Here is a 19,683-nt window from a genome sequence, read left to right as displayed (position 1 = left end):
CTCAAATTTGGACTTCTATCTTCTCATTGCTGGAGGAAGAGGTGGAGTTGGGACAAAGAAAAAAAGAAACCTGCCCGTCTGGAATCTTTTCACCATGCTTTCTGTCAAGTCTTTGTCAGGTGCTAACACTGCAGTTATTCAGGGCACCATCCATCAGGGTCAGCATTCCACACACAGGCTGTGAGAGGAGGATCCAGCCTTGGAGCCAACCCGGCCTCCACACTATCTCCCCAGACCATCTCTTCCCCTAATCACAGACCCTCCTCTTCTGCCGAGGGACAGAACTGCTTAGGAAGTTCTGGTTTAAGATTTATGCTTATGCATCTGATATGTTATCATAGATAGATATGGTTTGTTTTTCTCTTGCCAAATATTATGCTCCTTTGGAATGCAGTTAAGAGTCTGTAGGTTATAGCATCCTATCACTGCAGGTCTCTGAAGAACTCTGTGAGCTAATCCTTGACGTCTCAATCCACTGCTGCTGTTCCTCTGCTTGTTTCTCTTCATGTCCTCTTCCTATATCCCTAATGTCACATGTGAGTGTACACAGTGCACATGCACACACACACACACACACACACACACACACACACACACACACACACACACACCATGGCTTGCATTTCTGTTAGTTTTGGACCTGTTTTGCAGGAATAGTATCAATCATGATCTCTGACCTACTTACTTAGACAACGCATTCTGGGCTCAGCAGAAAGCCTTCCTAATGGAGCCAACTAGAGCCAGCTTCTTAAGAAATTCAGTCATGGGTCTTAGTCAAGCACATCCCATTGTTAAAGTTACAAGAATAACCAAAGACACTTACTTGTATTTAATACTGTTACTCTTCCTGTAATTGGATAGTGTTTTAAATATACGGTTATCCCTTCTCATGTGGTGTAGTATCATTAGGAAATTTAGAGATTGAAGTATAAATTATAGGAATTATAAACTCATGAAGCTGAAAAATATCAGTTAAGTAATAATTAATATTACCTTTGGTGTAAAAATTTTCAGATTGCAAAACTTATGTTTATTCCACAAATTTAGTAGTATATGAAAAATATTGTGGTAATAAAACATTAATCTTTTCTTAAACTTTGTCTTTCAGTCTGTTCTTATGGTATTTTTACATATTGTTCATACATAAAAAGAAATAAGTTTTAAGAAACATGATGTTTTCATGTTACCCAGTGGAAATGTAAAAGAGGTAATGCTGAAAGACAGGTCTGACTCTCAATCTGTGTACAAGTCCTAAGGGGACCATGAGTTGGATGTTAATTTTATTATGCTTTGTTTGAGATTTTGATTCCTTAGCAGCTGAAGTTTTGTAAGAAATTGTTATAGAGGAAGTAAATTTGAAATGAATTTTAAAGACAAGGTAACCTTAAAATAAAGTCTAAAAAGATAATAGATGCAAAAAAGGAAGTGTATATGAAAACTCTAAAGAAAGGAACTGAATATATTGTTGGGCTGACAAAGTGTTAAATCTACTGGACTATGACTTGTGAAACAAACCTTAATCTTAAAACTTGGCAGATCTTTGTGGTTAAAAAAGGTGAGAACCTTGTAAAGGTTTCTGTGAGCTTTCTATAGAGAAGGAGAATGCTGAAGGTGTGCAGTAAGTGGGCATGAGCACAGCAGTGGGTGCTGAGTATTCATGTGACAGTAGAGTAGGAGAAATTGGATGGGAAAGAATAGAGATAAAAATGCCATTAGCAACCTGTCACAATGGACCAGGACAGATGGTTGAAGTTAATGCAGCCTTTGGAGAATGTCTACAAATGCATGAACAAAATATTTTACATATCATGTAAGAAGAATATTCTGTGTTTTGAAGTATTTGTTGCCATGGCTGCATTTACTCTTCTCACTGTTCGGCAATGACCTCCTTCAGTCTCAGAGATTTAAATAGATAATGAATAGTCAAAGTCCCTGACCTATTGTATCTGGTAGTTGTGATTCTTATAGTTTATTTTATAAAGAAAGCATGCAAGGAACTACTTCCTGGGCAGGAAGAAATTTATTGCAATTTATTATGTCATTGGTATGAAAGTCATCTATGACCCCTTTAAACTAAATTTCTGGCTTAATTGTTATTGTAAGTTCCCAGTGCATTAAAAACCATTTAAAAATAAGGTATTAATGAGTAAACAAAAGCAAAGAACCAGTTCCCTTGGAATATCAAATGTTTTATAGAATGAATTTGGAGTATGTTTAGGGGTAAAGTTTAAAACCCCTTTATGCTACCAAATACCACTTAAGAGAGACCTCTGTCCATGCTTGAACAGCCAATAGTCACAGCTGCAGCTGAGTATCACACTTGCTGACTGGTATGAATCAGAAGAAACACTCTCCATGAAGAATTAAAATCTTCGGGTAATGAGATATGTACTTCAAGATAAATTAGCCATTAACGTTTCACAAATTTGACAGATTACAGTGAAAATATGTAGCAGTCCACAGATCAGATTTTTGTATAATAAATGTATTCATTTATGTGAAGCAAGTACATAGCTACAAAGTGAGTGGAAGATAAAATAGGAGGAGGTAGTGTACCCTCTGGGAAAACAATGCAACAATCAAACAAAGCTGACATGCCAAATATCTTACCCTGAATCCAGTGATTTTTCTAGATGACCTTGGCCACTAAAACAATGTAATAGTGCTGACATCTGGAGTGCTGCCTGCTGTCTTTTTCTTTTTTAATCCCCTTTCCTGTTTTTTCTCTGACTATTGTACAACTATTCGTCAACACACATACCAATCCCAAGTTTCTCTTCTCAAGTGGAAAGCATCTTTATAGGAAAAGCGTACCCATATGGTGTAAAAATCGATCTTAGAGGTGTGAGTTCCTGAACCTGAAAGTATTCAGGAATTTATGCCATGTTCCTTTCCATATCTCTGTTAGTTGGCACTTCCTCTTGCCTGAAGTAAATATATCCATATATTACCTATATCCTAGGATAATTTTTGAGACTAATGGTGATAATATATACGAGGTGCTTAATAAGACACCCAACATATGGTAAGGAATCAATCATATTTTAAATATTGTTATTATGATCAAAGCATTTAGAACCAATTTCTCAACTTAGTGTCTCATATACTCTTTCATATTCATTGTAATAACCTGTAACACTAAAGAGCTGTAAAATAACTTTCTCATCTATAAAACCTGGCTATGTTTATAAGTTCAAGTCATTAAGTTCCTCTGAACTGCACTGGAAATAAAGTAATCTTTGCAATTAAGTGCCTAAAGCTCTTAAACAAGAAATATTATAACACATGCATTTTAAGACACCACATCTCATATACAAGGCATTCCTGAAATTCATTTTTAATATCTTGTTCTCCTACTGATAGTTGGTGAGAGAGCTTAGAGTTTCAGCACCATCTCTGATACATGCTAACACATGACTTGTTTAATTAATGGTTTTAAAGTTATCTAATGATGACCTACTGGCTGTGCAGCTTTTACCAGGGCCCTGAGTGGGTTTTATGTGAAATAGAAGCATGGGAAAAAAAGTAGAAAAGTCAGAGCTGGGAGATGACTTACTGAGCAAAGAGCTTATCGTGAGGCAGGAAAAGCTGAGCTGTGGTCCCCAGCACTTATAAAAAGTGAGATATTCACAGTAATCTCAGCACTGCGAGGTGAGGAAGAGAGAACACCAAAGTCTTGTTGACTCACTAGACTGAACAAAAATGCACACACAATATTCAGTGAGAGATCCTGTCTCAAAACTAAGGTAAACAGCAATGGAGGAAGACACCTGACATTGAAGTCTGTTCTCCACCACTGCAGGCACTAGTGAGCACACCCATAAACATGTGTGCACACAAGTGTGCACATCATACATGCGATCATAGACATATAACAATATTAATACATGAATACGTGCAAAAATAGCAGAGACATGAATTAGCATCAACGTTAGTGTCAAATATTCGTCTTTTGTATATTTGTATACAATGTTTTGGATGTAGTGAGTGTTAAGATTAGAAAAAAGCTTTAAAGAAAATGAAAAAGATAAAGATGCATTTCATACAACACTAAAGTGTACACATGCAACATCAAAGATGAGGCCTTTGCACATGGAACATTTTATAGTAACATTATATTTTGATAAGGGATCAAGATAGTCTGTGCTTCACTTGAAAGCTTTTATGTCTAATGAAAAGACATACAACTTCTCTAATTTTATAACAATACTAGGTAAGAGTAGGTCTAGTTATTTCCTAGTTCATGATAAATTTCCCTTATAAAATGTTTATATTTGGTGTGATCCTTTGAGGTTATGGTAGAACTCAAATTTCAAAGCAAAGCTTTACATTTTTGTGTCATCTATTCCTGAAAGTGTATGAGGAAAGTTATGGATACTTCCATAGGAACACAACTATATACATATGCACATATATTTAGAATATTTCAGGATTTAATATCCTATATTCCCATTTTAGAACTGTTTTTATTAACTCTTACATAGTCATAAACTTTGCTTTTGAGAATAGTATTGTATTCCAAAGCTAAATGACTGTCCTGGGAAATACTGGCTTTTTCTTCTCACTCTGCTGCACAAAACAATCAGGAAAACTTGTGGGATTTCAAAGATGATGGATTTTTAGAGGCAGACTTTATCTGGTTTACTAATTCAGATGCAAAGTGCGAAAGAAATCATTTTGAAGAGTGAGACAGGTCGCTGGAAAATGCTTTCATTCCTCTTAGAGATGCACTGTGGTGTTGTTGCAAGTGCCTGTTAGAGATATGTCTGCGATAAGCCATGAAAAGTAACCAGACTTTAATATTAACTCGACGTAAAACCCAGCATCCGATTATAAGCAAAAAACAATGGGAAACTAGTTATCAAAAAAAAAATCTGTTCAAAGAAAACACGTTCTACTGTTTTCTGAATGCTTTGTTATCCCAGTAAGCAATTAGCACCGTGGTTGTCAGGAGCATCTCTACAAGGTCATTCCAAACCTCCACCCTACAGTAGGTAGATGTGATTGGGAGTGTTATCCAAGTCATCAGGATGTCATCCTTCTCTTTGTGCTCTCGTCTTTCTAGTCTTCTCTATTCCAAGTCTATGACATAACCAAGACCTGTTTTCAATCAAGATACAACTTCAGTACTGATAGGCAGCTTTATCAACTGTGACCATGGAGATCCAGCCCAACCACCTGCCTCTAGACTGCCCAGCTGGGGCTCTGGATAAATAACGAAAGATGACTCAGAAACAGGAGGGCAAATGAGGTTGTGAGCAGGAGAGTCAAGTGGGGACTGAGTGATACTTAATGCAAGTGGGCTACTCTCCTCTCCCACTCTCTGTCCTTCCTTTAGATAAATGCCATTAGGAATGATTAAGAACTAGGAATTGTATGAGTTTCGTTTCATTTTATCCTCAGGACTGTCTCTTCTTTTATCTGGCAGCGAATCTTTCTCCTGGGCCTTTGATTTCATAGTTCCTGTCAGGAGGTATTTCCTATCTCTCCCTTCCCTGGAATATTACTGACATGTAGCAGGGATAGGAAAGAAAATCTCACCCCATTGCTTACAAGCCAGCCAAAATCCACATCCTTTATATTTTAATGTTGACTATGTTTTATGTATCATGATAAATCTTTTATATGGATAATTAGAAATAATCACTGTTGGACCATGGCCTTTGCTATATGGAAAGTTTTCTGAAGTAAGTGAGTTTTGTAGATATGTAAAGACTTGGAAATATTTCTCAGGAAGGTAAATAGTCAGAAAGTTGCCTCCGAGGAGGACTAGAGAGTTGTGATTTTGTAAGAGTGATTGTTAAGGGACCATGTATTCTATGCCAGGACTCTTCAAAGTAAATATTCCATTATTTTTATCATAATGAGAATTAGAACTGAGTGATCCAAATGTTAGTTCTGATGTCACTTGTGAAGAAACAGAATCTTTCCTGCAAACTCTTTTACTAAAATGAGGATTCAGTGGCCTATATTTGATGATACAGCATCTCACAATTCAACCACTTAGCAATGATGCATGGGTTCTAATTCACTCCGAAGGTTTGAGCCAAGTGAGCACTTGGCCTTTACTATTCATCGGTGCTGGGAGAGTGGCACTTTCCCTCAAGGCCTATTAGTTAGAGGAGGTTGTATTTCTTCTACATTGTAGGCATTGTATGTTTCTAGTAATAATCTACCACCATGCTCGGGCAAGTAACTCTAATCAAATTCAGTGGGTCACACACCAAAAGAAGACCCAAAGTAGGGAGAGGAGTTGCTGGAAAGAAAAGAGAGAGGAACGGTGGGTGAAATTACTGGAATTCATTATATACATGTATGCAACTGTCAGTACAGATGAATTAGAGCCATCTGCAACAAGATGAGCCAAGAGGGCATAATACTAACTGGAATACATTTTGAAATACTGTAAGATATGTCAAAATACCAAAGAAAAATACTGTAAGGTATCATAGAAATAGGTACCATGTCCTCTGCATGGGGAGGCCTGGTGCTACTCAGAGGAAGGATAGCAGGCTACCAAGAGGAGACTTGATACCCTATGAGCATATACAGGGGGAGGAAGTCCCCCTCAGTCAGAGTCATAGGGGAGAGAAGTAAGGGGAAAATGGGAGGGAGGGAGGAATGGGAGGATACTAGGGATGGGATAACAATTTATTTTTAATATGAATAAATTAATAAAGTTTTAAAAATGAAAATGGAAATAAATAAAAATAAACAAAAAACAAATAGGGGGTTAAGTTGTTGGAATGAAAAATAATTGTAGAGGGAATAAAAAGAATAAAGGAAGGTGTCAGGTAGTGAAAGTATTCACAATTCACTATATACATATATGAAAGTATCAAAGAATAAAAGTGTTTAAATATAGATATGCTTAGAGTCATTGAATAAGTCTTATTCTGTAATATACTATATATCTCAATATTGCCTGAGGAGATTTAAATATTTCACATCAATGAAATAAAGTAAAGAAGTGGGAACTTCTTTATACTGTGTACAATAGCTGAACTATCACATTGTGTATACTGATTACTTGTCAGTTAAAATTATTGTTAATTAAAAATAAATTCAACCTAAGAAATTAATTCAATCTAGACATGTGTCCCAACACCAGTCAGTTAAAATACTAATAATGGTGTAAAATGACTCTTAAGTATGGTGGACTTGTTAAAAGGGATGCAGAATTGGGGAGATGCTTCAGTAGATAAAGCACTTAAGGCAAAGCTGTGAGGACCAGCGTGTGGATATTCACAACCCAATAGAATCTGGGAGGATAATCACATCATGAGGAAGGCAAGGACAGTGACTGCCTGGACCAAGCTGACTAGTCAGATTATTCAAGTAGGTGACCACTTGGTACAAGTTAGAGGCCCTGTCTCAATATGTACTGTAGAAAGAAAGAAGTCATGGATGACATTCGGATGTCCTTTTCTGGTCTTTGTATGTGCACCTGCACACACATGTATGCCCACATACATGGGAACATACATGTGCAGATGTAAACATACCACAGATACACTGCATGAACACTAAAAAAGAAAGACTCAAAAGCTAGGTGTGAATTCATTTACAGTGCTTGTGAGTAGATATCAATCCCATCTGAATTGTCTCAGTGCTTTCAAGATGCTGAATATTTTTCTGTTTTTCTTTGTCGCCTGCCACCACTGGGATGCTAGGTTGAAGCACCCAAGTCTTCAGCTGTTTAAATCAGGAAAGTCTTTCAAGAAGTCTATCACCAAGTCTAGATTGATTAAGACTGCTTTCCATATGATATTTACTTGGAATAATGATTTAAATCGTTTAGTGATGGGGAAAAATTTGATTGTGACTAGCTCAGTTCCCTGTGCATGAGAGCAGATTGCTTTCCTGACTCACTGTTTAGCTCCCCTGATAATTCAGAAATAAAAATGGGAATGAAATCAGTGACTGACATCACACCTCATCAAGATATACCCAAAACATTGCCAAGAGAGACAGGAGGGGTAGGAATCCTCTACTGGCCACATGTTTCTGCTGTGATGAGAAAATTATTTCCATGGAGCTGGCTATGCACGCTGTGACTATTCAGTGCTTTCATTGTGTATGCTAAGAATCAGGGGTGAGCATAAACAGAGCTGGCAGTAGCCAACATCCTGAGAGGAGACAGAGTCAGAGAGTCAACCCTCAACCCTCTGTCCCTTCGATTACTACTGTAACAAAAGCTACCACTGGGTTCTCTTTGAAAAATTCAGAAATGTCAGCCAGTTCATCCAAGCCTACAAGGGTGTATGTTGTAGAATGTGTGTTCTTTTTTTCCTCCCAGCACCGAGCTCCTGGAAAAATGACTCATGGGACTCAAATATTACTTATAAATACATAGGTCATATACCTAGGCTCTTCTCTGTCTAGCTCATAACTTAAAATACCCCATTTTTACTAATCTACATTTTGCCATGTGGCTCAGGTATCTGTCCTCACATCTTGCTGGTCAAATCTGACTCTGTCTCAGAATCCTTTGTGCCTACCGGATGCCCCATCTCCAAATTCAGCTATTTGTTTTGTTTTGTTTTTGCTTTTTTTTTTTAAATTGATTTCTCAATTTTATGGGAAATTTCTATGAAATGGCAGCACCAGAAGTGTCTTGAAATTGAATGAACTCTGTGTATTGCATTCATACAATACACAAGATAATCTTTCAATGGTTGGGTGGAAAAGGAGAAGCTTCAAAGCCCAAGTCCCAAAAATCTGAAGCAAATCCACTTATTTGGCAGATTTCTAAAAGCAACTACTGTGACCTGAGAAATGCTTCGAGACACATGGGGTAAAACAGACATATCACGTCCCGGTGTTGCAGGAGGCTCCCTTCCAACAGAGGGCAGCACACTGTGAACACAAAGCAGGCCAAGGAGGCCTAAGTGTAAGGGAGAAATATCTCAAAATACTGTCCTTTGCTCTTTCTTCTCTCCGTCCACGTGGCTAGTTATCCACGGACTAGTTGGGTAGTTTTTCAGTGTTTTCCAAGAAACCCAAATAGTCACAGGAATAGTAGAAACTACATCTCAAAAAAACTAGATAACATCGATTTAAAACAAATTTCCAAGAAGCACAATGAGTGAAATTCTATAATAAGGCATTTTATTTTTAAAACTGTCATAAAAACAGAGTTCATTCAATTTCAAGACACTCCTGGTGCTGCCATTTCATAGAAATTTCCCATAAAATTGAGAAATCAGTCATTTAGTTTCTTCTATTTTTTCCCATGATTAATTATTGAACAACACAGTGAGGGCTTCCATCAAACTTAATAATAATAATAAAACTCTCTGTATTCTAGTAGCATTCCAATTAGTGGATGAGTGTCTAAAAGCACAGATTAATCCGTGAAAGCTACATGCATGAGCAAAAAGAAATCTTGTTTAACATTTTAATAATTATCTAGATGTCATTCTATCAGCAATGTCTCCACTATAAAAAAAAAAGAAGAAGAAGAAGAAGATTGCCTCTAAGGGGATGCTTATTTTCAGATTAGTAGCAGGAAAAAGGATTTGCTGCACACTGCATTCAAAGAGAGTGATTTATTCCTCATTACAATTTAGCTAATTTCTTAATTATTCTGAATTTCTTACTGATAAATTCAACATGCCAAAACCATATGCCTCATTCACTCCATTGTTGAAATTTTCTATAGTACATCTTGACAGATGCATTATTGGTTGAAAACAACCCTTTGCTTTGAAATAATCCAGTTCTAGGAAAAGAAAATGAAGATTTTTTATGACAAAAAAAAAAAAACCCAAGTGATTCTGATAAGTAAAGACAGATCAGTTCAATTCATCTGCAAGGAAAGCAGTCAACGAAGTGACAGTGTGTCTCAAGCCAGGAGGGGAAGGTTATATCAAATGTCAAGACAGCAATTATTAGATCAAACAATAAAATGTACTATATATAAGTTTTTTAAAAACCCTAAGGACAGTGTGATTCATAAAAGTTTAAAATTAAAAGATGAGCAAAGACCAGAATAATAGCACGGAGACTAAAAGAAGTCTTAGTAGAAATTACAATAGGATTACTGAGATATGGTTTTCACATTTACCTGTCAAGTGAAAAAAATGATAATACAAGAATAGGTTTATAAGTGGCCACATAACCTAATTCAAAAAGTCATATATCTGGGAAGAAAAAGTGGTATTTATTAAAATTCTCATTAATAGACTTAGTCCATATTGTAAAGTTTGACACATATGAACTGACTTCCCAAACAGGCTTTACTACCTTTGGCAAATTGCAAATAAATAACTCAGTATTTCAGCATTTTTGGCATTCAACAGAGGTAGTGGTGTTATCAACCTCATATGTTTTATTGCTAGCTTGAAAATATTAATAATATAGGGGGAACCTCATCATTTTCTCACACTGTATAAGTGAAAGCTGTTATTATAGTTGTCACCTTAAATAATTATTCCTCTTCCATGTATCTCTTTGATGGGTTTTGTTGTTTTCCTGTTGGTTCTGTTTTCCAGAGAGCAGCCTCGTGTGTGTGTGTGTGTGTGTGTGTGTGTGTGTGTGTGTGTGTGTGTGTAACAGTGTGTAATAGGCACCTATGGTTCAGGTTTGCTTCACATGTGCATGTAATAGTGTGTAATAGGCACCTAGGGTTCAGGTTTCCATAATAACAATTCTTTCCTTCAGTCTCTACAAAAACATTTCAATACTGTTTATGTCTACATGTTTATGCTATTTGCACAGAGCAATCACACTCATTTGCATATCTGCAGTCTTTCTCCTTCTTCCATCCCTGTGATCTGAATGTCTGACTTTAAATACATTATTTGTGCCAATGTTTAAAGATATATTTTTTTATTAAATCTGAGGCACGTTTTTATTTTTAAAAATTATTTTCAGGAATTTTCTATGATAGTTTTTGAGCCCTGATAAAGGTAATGGAAGTCAGAGATGTGGAGGCACAGGGAGAAGCCAAATACCTTGGTGCTTTCAATAGGCTCCTTATGTCCCTCTCTCATATTTCCACAGGTAATGATCTCTTTGGCTTTTCAAGTGTTTCTTTTGAAAAATATAACTGAGTTTCATGTAGGATGTATATATGTACAAGAGTGTAACCACACTGTGCAGAGAAATGTCCCTAACTCCAATGACTGTCTAGTAAATATTAGAATTTTCCCCTATATGATAACCACATCTAATCATTCAACAAAGCAGGAGTCAAACACATACCATCTTGTGTGCCCTGTTACAGGTGTAGGGTAATCATTAAGCACAAACTAGACATTGATTGTAACTCATATCATAGACAGGGGAGATGTTAAGCATGGAGCATTTCAGGCAAATGCGAAGAAAAGCAATGCAAAGGCACTGGGAGCAGAAGTCAGAAAGGATTATGTGGGAAAAATAAGTCCACTGTAGTTAGAGTGTAACATAAGACCAAACTTCATGGATACCACCTCCGCCTCAGTCCATGTATTTGCACTTTGGTACATATAAAGGACACCTTTTCTACTGTCTCTGTTCCTAGACTCAAATATGGCAGTCACCTTCATATTATCATTGGGGTTTAATAACATCTAATATTTTGGCCTCCTTTTTTCATTAGATAGAATGTGGATGAGGAATAAAATCAAAGCATTTTCTAATTTCCCTGAGGACATCCTGTTGTAAGACCATCGCATACAGCAGTTGCAGTTATGTTCAAAATACGTTGGCGTTCCCAACAATGACAAAGAGTTCCTAATATTTAATTGCTAATTTTCAATCCACAAATCTAATATTAAATTTAGTGAATTTTAAATATAAATAGATAGTCTAATGAAGTGCTTTAAGGGGACAGCAAACAGTCAGTGCATATCTGTGTTTCCTTAAAAGTTCTCCAGAAAACGTTTGGGGAATGAGTTGTACGTTTGACTTCATGAACCTTGAGATCATCTTGTGAGGTATCTATCTATGTGGAGTTGAGCAGCATCAGGGGAAATTAAGTTAGATAAGGTCTTCAAAAGCCTCAGAGACATGCAGAACATGGAATTTTAAAATGTTTTTATTATTTTAAAGATTCACTGTCAGTGAGACAGGTTAACTCCTCACAATACCCAGCCTACCTCAAAGAGGATGATGAGTATCAAAGACCCTCTTGATGCAGATGGCTTCAAATGTGACAAACAAGCCATTGGGCAAAATGTCCTCATTTCTACCACAGATGGAATTCTGCCTAAAATTCCACTGCCAAACTCTGCCAAGACAGGGTAAGCAAATTGTCAATAGTTCCTGCTGCACAAATATGCCTGTCAGATATAATGGCCAGAAGGCTAAAGAAAATGCTCCAACGTAATAGAGATTTGGGTGACTATTCAGGTAGAGAACTGTCTCTCTCATCTTCTCATCTGGAAAGCTACAAGCCTGCCCTCCCAGCATACTCAAGCAATCAAGTTTATTTCTTTGCAAGTCTCTCATAGAGTTGAAGACCAGGTAGCTTAGTTTTCCAATGAAGTTTAGTTGTTTTAAGTTGATAATGACAAGATGTGATGGAGATTGATTTATATTTAGAATTTTAGATGCACCAAGATAGGAAAGATGTTTTCTTCAGGGCAGTCAAATACTAATAGCCAAAACACTAAGAATGTATAATTTACATAATTCCTGATTGTGTCGTGGTTCTTCTTACTAAAGATAGTTTATTGTATATATATATGTAATAATATAAATGTATATGTAAAAATAAAAAATGTGTAATTAATTTAAAAAATTACAATAAATAAATAAATAAATGACAAAAATAGAAATATAGGCATTTGAGTAACATGCACAGAGTTTTTTATATTTTAAACTGAGAGAGAATCTTTCTCATTCAGCAGTACTTGATGAAAAGTGTCAAAAGGCCTAGGGTGTACTAGGTGAAACCAAACACCCTCTTCTATCTGTGTAAATTTCACCTTCGTGTAGAAATTTTACTGCTCAAAGGGTCTATAACTGGTCACTGTTGCGTAATGTTTGCTACAACAAACAGCCCTGTTCCCACTGTAGTTACCCATTAAACAGTGACATATGTATTTGTCTCTTTGTTTGCTTAATAACTTCCTCCATCAAGACGCTGTCTAATCATAGAGACAGGGTGAGTGTCTGTGTGGCTTATCATTCCCATTGCATATTATTGTGTCAAACTTCTATCACACGCAATCATATTCTGTCAAAACAATTGGGCTATGTTAGTTGTTATTTATGAAGCAAATGACTGAAAATCTAAATGGTGCAAAAGATGCCCCATTTAGTATATGTTCATGAACAGAACACATGACCAAAGGATGGGGAAGGAGGAAAAGAGGATAACAGAATGAAATCTTATCATCCAGGAAATGACTATAGCATGCAAATGCACAGTGAAGAAAGGGTAGCTTAACTCAGCATAAGCGTTTGACAGTGTTGACTTTTGGCACTAAACTTCAACTCAATGAAACAATTCCAATGCCTGAAATTAAATTATAAAAAGTGGACTACAGTAATTAGATCTAGGGAGCAGGGGTAACTTCAGATAGAAAGCTGCTTGAAAATATGTTTTCAGACAAAGAGGAATGAAGACACAGACCTGTCACTGTCTCTGTTTTTTACTGAAACGTGACAATCTTTGTATTAACTTTTAAAAATTAATTAATTTGCTTTACACCCTTGTCATAGCCCAGTCCTTCCTCATCTCCCAATCTCATCCCCCTTCCTCTTTTCCCTTCCCTTCCCCTATTCCTCAGAAAAGGAATGCACCCCCCTTCCCATCCACCCCAGCTCATCAAGTCATCAAGTCACCAGGACTAAGAGTGTCTTTTTCCTCTGTAGCCTGGCAAGGCATTCCTGATGTGGGGAAATAAAGAAAGAGCTGGCAAGAGAGTCCATGGCAGAGAGAGTCACACTCTCTTTACTAGAGGACTCACATGAAGCCTGGCCTACCCAAAGCTATATCTTTGTTTGGGGCTTAGGTCCAGATTCTGCAAAGTCCTTGTTTGGTGCTTCAGTCTAAGGAGGCCCATCTGGGGTCTGGTTAGTTGGCTTTGTTGGTCTTCTTGTGAAGCCCCTGTCACCTCCAGGTCCTTTTCTCCTCCTCCCGCCCCCCCCCCCCGACTTATTCTCAAGGCTCCTTATGCTTCACCCAGTGCTTGGCTGTGAGTTTCAGGTACTGCTGGGTGGAGCCTCTCAGAGGATAAGAATAGCAGAGTATTGTTAATAGTTTTTTTTTTTTTTTTGCCATGGTGTGGGTTTTAGGTTGGGCCAGGCATTGGTTAGACCTTCCCTCAATCTCTGCACTATCTGCTCTATCTTTATCCCTGCACATCTTGTAGGCAGGGTGAATTTTGAGTTGATTTTGGTGAATGGTTTGGTCTTCCCATCCCTTTACTAGGAGGCTTGTCTAGTTAGAGGGTATCATCTTCAGTCTCTATGGCACCTGCTACTAGGAGTCTCTGCTATAGTCACTCTGGCTGCCTACCCTGACTTAAGTCTCCAGATTATCACAAAGACATCACTGTTCAGTTTCCCTTCTCACTATAGGCCTTTTGTCCTCCCACCCTCACACTCCCCAGGTCTTTGTGTTTCCTCTCCTGTATTGTTCCCTCTATTCAACCACTACCTCTGTCTATTCTATTTCACCTTCTGATGGATATTTAAGCACTCTTCTTTGGATCCTCCTTGTTACTTATCTTCTTTGGGTCTGTGCACTGTAGTATGTTTATCCTGTACTATATGGCTAAAATCCACTTATAAGTGACTACATGCCATGTGTGCTTTCTGGGTCAGGGTTACCTCACTCAGGATGATAGCTTCTAGTTCCATCCATTTGCCTGTAAATGTCATGATTTCTTTGATTTTAGTAGCTGAGTAGGATTTCAACGTGTAAATACACCACAGTTTGTTTACCCATCCTTTGGTTGAGGGACATCAAGGTTGTTTCCTCTTTCTGGCTACTACAGATAAAACTTCTGTGAGCATAGTTTGAGCAAGCATCCTTGTTGTACGGTGGAGAGTCTTTTGAGTGTATTGTCCAAGAGTGGAATAGCTGGATCTCAGACTTATTTCCAAAGTGATTGACAACTTTGCACTCCCACCAGCAATGAAGGAATGTAAGAATACAGATCTTCATATAAAATTATAGATAGATGGGCATGGTGGCTTGTAATCCCAGCACTTGGGGAGGCAAAGGCAGGTGTATCTCTGTGAGTTCAAGACCAGACTGCTCAACAAAAAGAGTCCAGGACAGCCAAGTTTACACAAAGAAACACTGTGTTGGGAAAATAACAACGACAACATCAAAATTGCTGGTAATTAAGGACTGCCTAGAGCAGGAGACAGTGCACACAATTGGTTAATCAATACTTAATGGTCATCCCTAAAAACACACATAATTATATTATGCAGACTGAGAACACTGTATTTCTGTATTTAGTAATATATTTGAAACCCCAAAAAGAGATATAGATGAGAGTTTGGAAAGAGGAAAGGGAGGAAGAAATGACATCACTGTATTATAATCTCAAAAAAAAAATTTAAAGGGTAATACAGCTCTTCAATTAAACAAATGTTAGTAATTAAGTGCCAATATAAGGCATAGGGAAAGAACAGGCTTTATTCACTTGAAATAATTTATTGTTACTATTTTCTCTAAAGTTAATATTGAACGTCAAATGTAATGTTTTGCCTAGGAATGTCACTAGTACTGTGTTAAATGATTGAAAACCAAAAGCTAAAAATATAGTAGTATTAATTTAAGGACATATGTGACAAATCCAGGCACATTTGACAATTTTTCATTTAGAACCTTGAAAAGGGCTACGTCTACTTTTCAGACATCAAAGAAGAAATATGAGGGAGATTGAGGGCTTGGGAGCGAGATTCACACTTAAGTATAAAGTAGCAAACACTTCAAATTTGAGGTTGATAATCTACTGGCAATAATTCTCAGTACATTCCTCTTGTACATATATTAGCACAGTAATGCATTACATATTGAAGATTAGAACACTGTAATTCTCTGAGAAATAGTTACCTTCAGTAATTTGTGGAAAAGCTGTAATTTATGTAAACTGATGCTAGAAATAATTACATTAGGTGATAAGCATCATAAATAATGAATAATCATTCAAACCATTTGCCAACAGAGAATTATGTTAGAAAGTGTTCATAGTATAGTTCCTTAGTTAGCTTAGAAGAGTGACTCTTGATCTTTAAATATAATAATCTTATCAAAGCATCGTGGGATCTGATCTTCTTGGGAAGAAGAAGATAATCTTACTGGTGTCTTTGTTGAAATCATAGTCCTTTCATAAAAACCTACCAATTAAACATTTCTTGCTACATTTGGTTTATATTTTATTTATGAAGAATCTTTGCTATTGAAGGTAAAAGAATGAGCTAATCCTTCAGCAACACTTTATAAATGCCAGATTAGACACTTTGCTTTTGCAAAGGCCTTCTGCGGAGGAGCTGGTGCCCTTCATAGTGGACTAGGATACTGATTGTTTTATAAATAGATGAGTTGTCATCTGTAAAACGTTTTCTTCTGTTGTGATTACAGAAATGATTGAGACAATTGAGAAGAAACGTCTCACCAGGTATAGATGAGTTTGCATGTCAATAGCTCTGGCCAGGAACTAGAATGCAACCACCTAAACAAAATCTACAGTGAGGATGTCAACAAAGGCAGGATGAATTCTGTGTCAGAGCACAAGCGCTGGAGCCATTAAAATATGGACTATCCTTCCTTAGGGAAGCAAAGATGGAGTACATTTGGAATATCAGTAACACCTGGAAAAGAGGGAGAGAATAATAAGTGGAAGTATTTATTGCATCCTCAGTAGTAATTCTAGAATTTGTAATGTTACTTCACAGGATCACAGGATGAAGGAAAGGGCATTTCATTTTCACCTAAGATCCCCTGTACTGACCTCCATCTTATTCACTTAGTACTTTCCTCTGTTGTTGATCATTACTGCAGAGGTTCTCCTATGTTTTTCTTCTTCCACATTAGTAGACATTGAATAACAAGTATATAAAAGAGTTATAATGAGTTCTTCCTAATCCTTATTTCTTCTTGAGTGTTAAACACATCAGCACAACATTGTTACTCAGTGATCACTTAATGACAGTTAAATTCCACTTTAGAGAGCTGGCTTTCTAGGTTTTAAAAATCCATTTTCTTGCATGACTAGGGACTGGGGAGGTATTTTTTTTTTCATACACATCTTTGAAAATTAAACCCACATGAAGCAGCAAGGCTTCATATGCTAATCATTTTATTAAGTGTTGTCAGTACAAATGCAAATGAAATTGGCTTATTCAGAAATATCACTTTATTATTCAACAAATTAAATGATCAGGTCCTATCTGAGATGGCTCAGTGGGTAAAGCATTTGCTTTACAATACTGAATAGGTGATTTCAAACCCTAAACCCATGCAAACCTGAAATTATAGAACTGACTGGTAAGTTGCCCTCTGACCTTCAAATGACAGGCAGGCTCATGTATGTGCACACATATACATGCGTGCATGCACACACACACACACACACACACATGTTTAAGAATAGATTTTATGAATAAGGCTGCTATGAACATGGTTGAGCAAATTTTCTTGTTGTGTGCTGGAGCATCTTCTGAGTATATCCCAAGGAGTGGAATAGCTGGGTCTTGAGGAAGCCCTATTCTCATTTTTCTAAGATAGCACTAGACAGATTTCCAAAGTGGCTGTACTAGTTTGCATTCCCACCAGCAATGAAGGAGTGTTCCTCTCTCCCCACATCCTCGCCAGCGTGTGGTATTGCTTGAATTTTTTTATCTCAGCCACTCTGATGGGTGTAAGATGGAATCTCAGAGTTGTTTTGATTTGCATTTCCCTGATGACTAAGGAGGTTGAGCATTTCTTTAAGTGTTTCTCAGCCATTTGATATTCCTCTGTTGAGAATTCTCTGTTTAGTTCCAAGCCCCATTTCTCAATTGGGTTATTTGGTTTGGTGGTGTTTAATTTGCTCAACCATGTTCATAGCAGCCTTATTCATAATAGCCAAAACATGGAAATAGCCTAAGTGTCCCTCAGTAGAAGAATGGATAAAGAAACTGTGGTACATATACACTATGGAGTACTACTCAGCTATTAAAAACAAGGAATTCCCGAAATTTGTGGATAAATGGACTGAGCTAGAAATGATCATAATGAGTGAGTTAACCCAGAAGCAGAAAGACTCAAATGGTATATACTCACTTATATCTGCATATTAGCCCTAGGGTCATGTCCCACGAAAACCTTCACTTACCAGGAAACTGGGACAGAGGGGAGGACATCCTATTGGGACTCTAGATGAGAGAAGCATGGGAGAATAGCAAAGTAGAAGGATCCAGAGGGTCCTAGAAACCTACAAGTAGAACATTAGGATAGGCAGATTTGGGCCCAGGGGTCCCGCTCAAACTAAGGCAACAGCCAAGGACTATATAGGCGGTAAACCTTAAACCTCTACCCAGATCTAGCCAATGGTCAGAACATTCTCCACAGTTGAGTAGAGAGTGGGATATGACTTTCTCACGTACTCTGGTGCCTCACATTTGACCATGTCCCCTGGAGGGGGAGACCTGGTGGCACTCCGAGGAAGGACAGCAGGTTACCAAGAAGAGACTTGATACCCTATGAGCATATACAGGGGGAGGTAATCCCCCTCAGAAACAGTCATAGGGGAGGGGAATAAGGGGAAAATGGGAGGGAGGGAAGAATGGGAGGATACAAGGGATGGGATAACCATTGAGATGTAACAAGAATAAATTAATAAAAAGAAAAAAGAAAATGAGAGCAAAAAAAAAAAGAATAAATTTTAATTAATTTGAAATGCAGTGGGAACACAATCATACTTTTCTTGTGAAAAATGAGAGCATAAAGTGTTTCGGGAGATTTGATATGTTTAAAGCATACTTTTTGTTCTTTTTCCTATGAGATTAAAATCATTAATCAAAACAACTTGGACAAAAGGTAGTCCGAGTGTAGTAAAATGAATAGAATGCCTTTTAAAAAACATGGTAGGCAAGAGGCAGTCAGTAACTACAGTTTGAAGTTTTAAGGATCAAGAAAGTAAGTCATCTGGATTTAATCAGCGTAAGTCTATAGCATTAGCTTGTTGAGACACTTAGGCAGATCTATTGTATAACACTTCTACATTAAAATTGTACTGCAATAGTCAACCAAATGTCTATAACATGCTTTCATTCAAAACAATGATGAAAATACTTGAAGCAAATGAGTGCTGAAAATAAGAAAATATTGACTAATTAGTTTCTCTTCTTGTTAGTATAACTGATACATAAATTATAATAATGATGTCTATTATTCTGAATTTAATACTGTTTACATTTATTAATAATGCATGATAGTTAATAATTAATAATTCCATAACTGTTTATTCTACATTTAATAAAAATAAAGTTGATATTCTTAATTTAGAAGCAATTATGATGTTTTTGAAAAATAATTTATGAAATTAGAAGAAGATACATAATATAACCATCATAATAAGTCATACAAAATCACATGTAAGTGAGCTTGGATCATAACCTGACAGTCTTCAACTAAAAAAAAAAGCCACCTTTTAAAAATATGTTGAACATTTGAATATAATACTATCAAATTCCATAAAATACAGAAGACTCAAAGTGAATTTAAAAACAGAAATTACTAGCTGAGAG

Source organism: Acomys minous (assembly GCF_964271855.1).
Source record: "Acomys minous genome assembly, chromosome: 10".
Classification (NCBI taxonomy): domain Eukaryota; kingdom Metazoa; phylum Chordata; class Mammalia; order Rodentia; family Muridae; genus Acomys; species Acomys minous.
Note: the sequence above shows the minus strand (reverse complement) of the source record.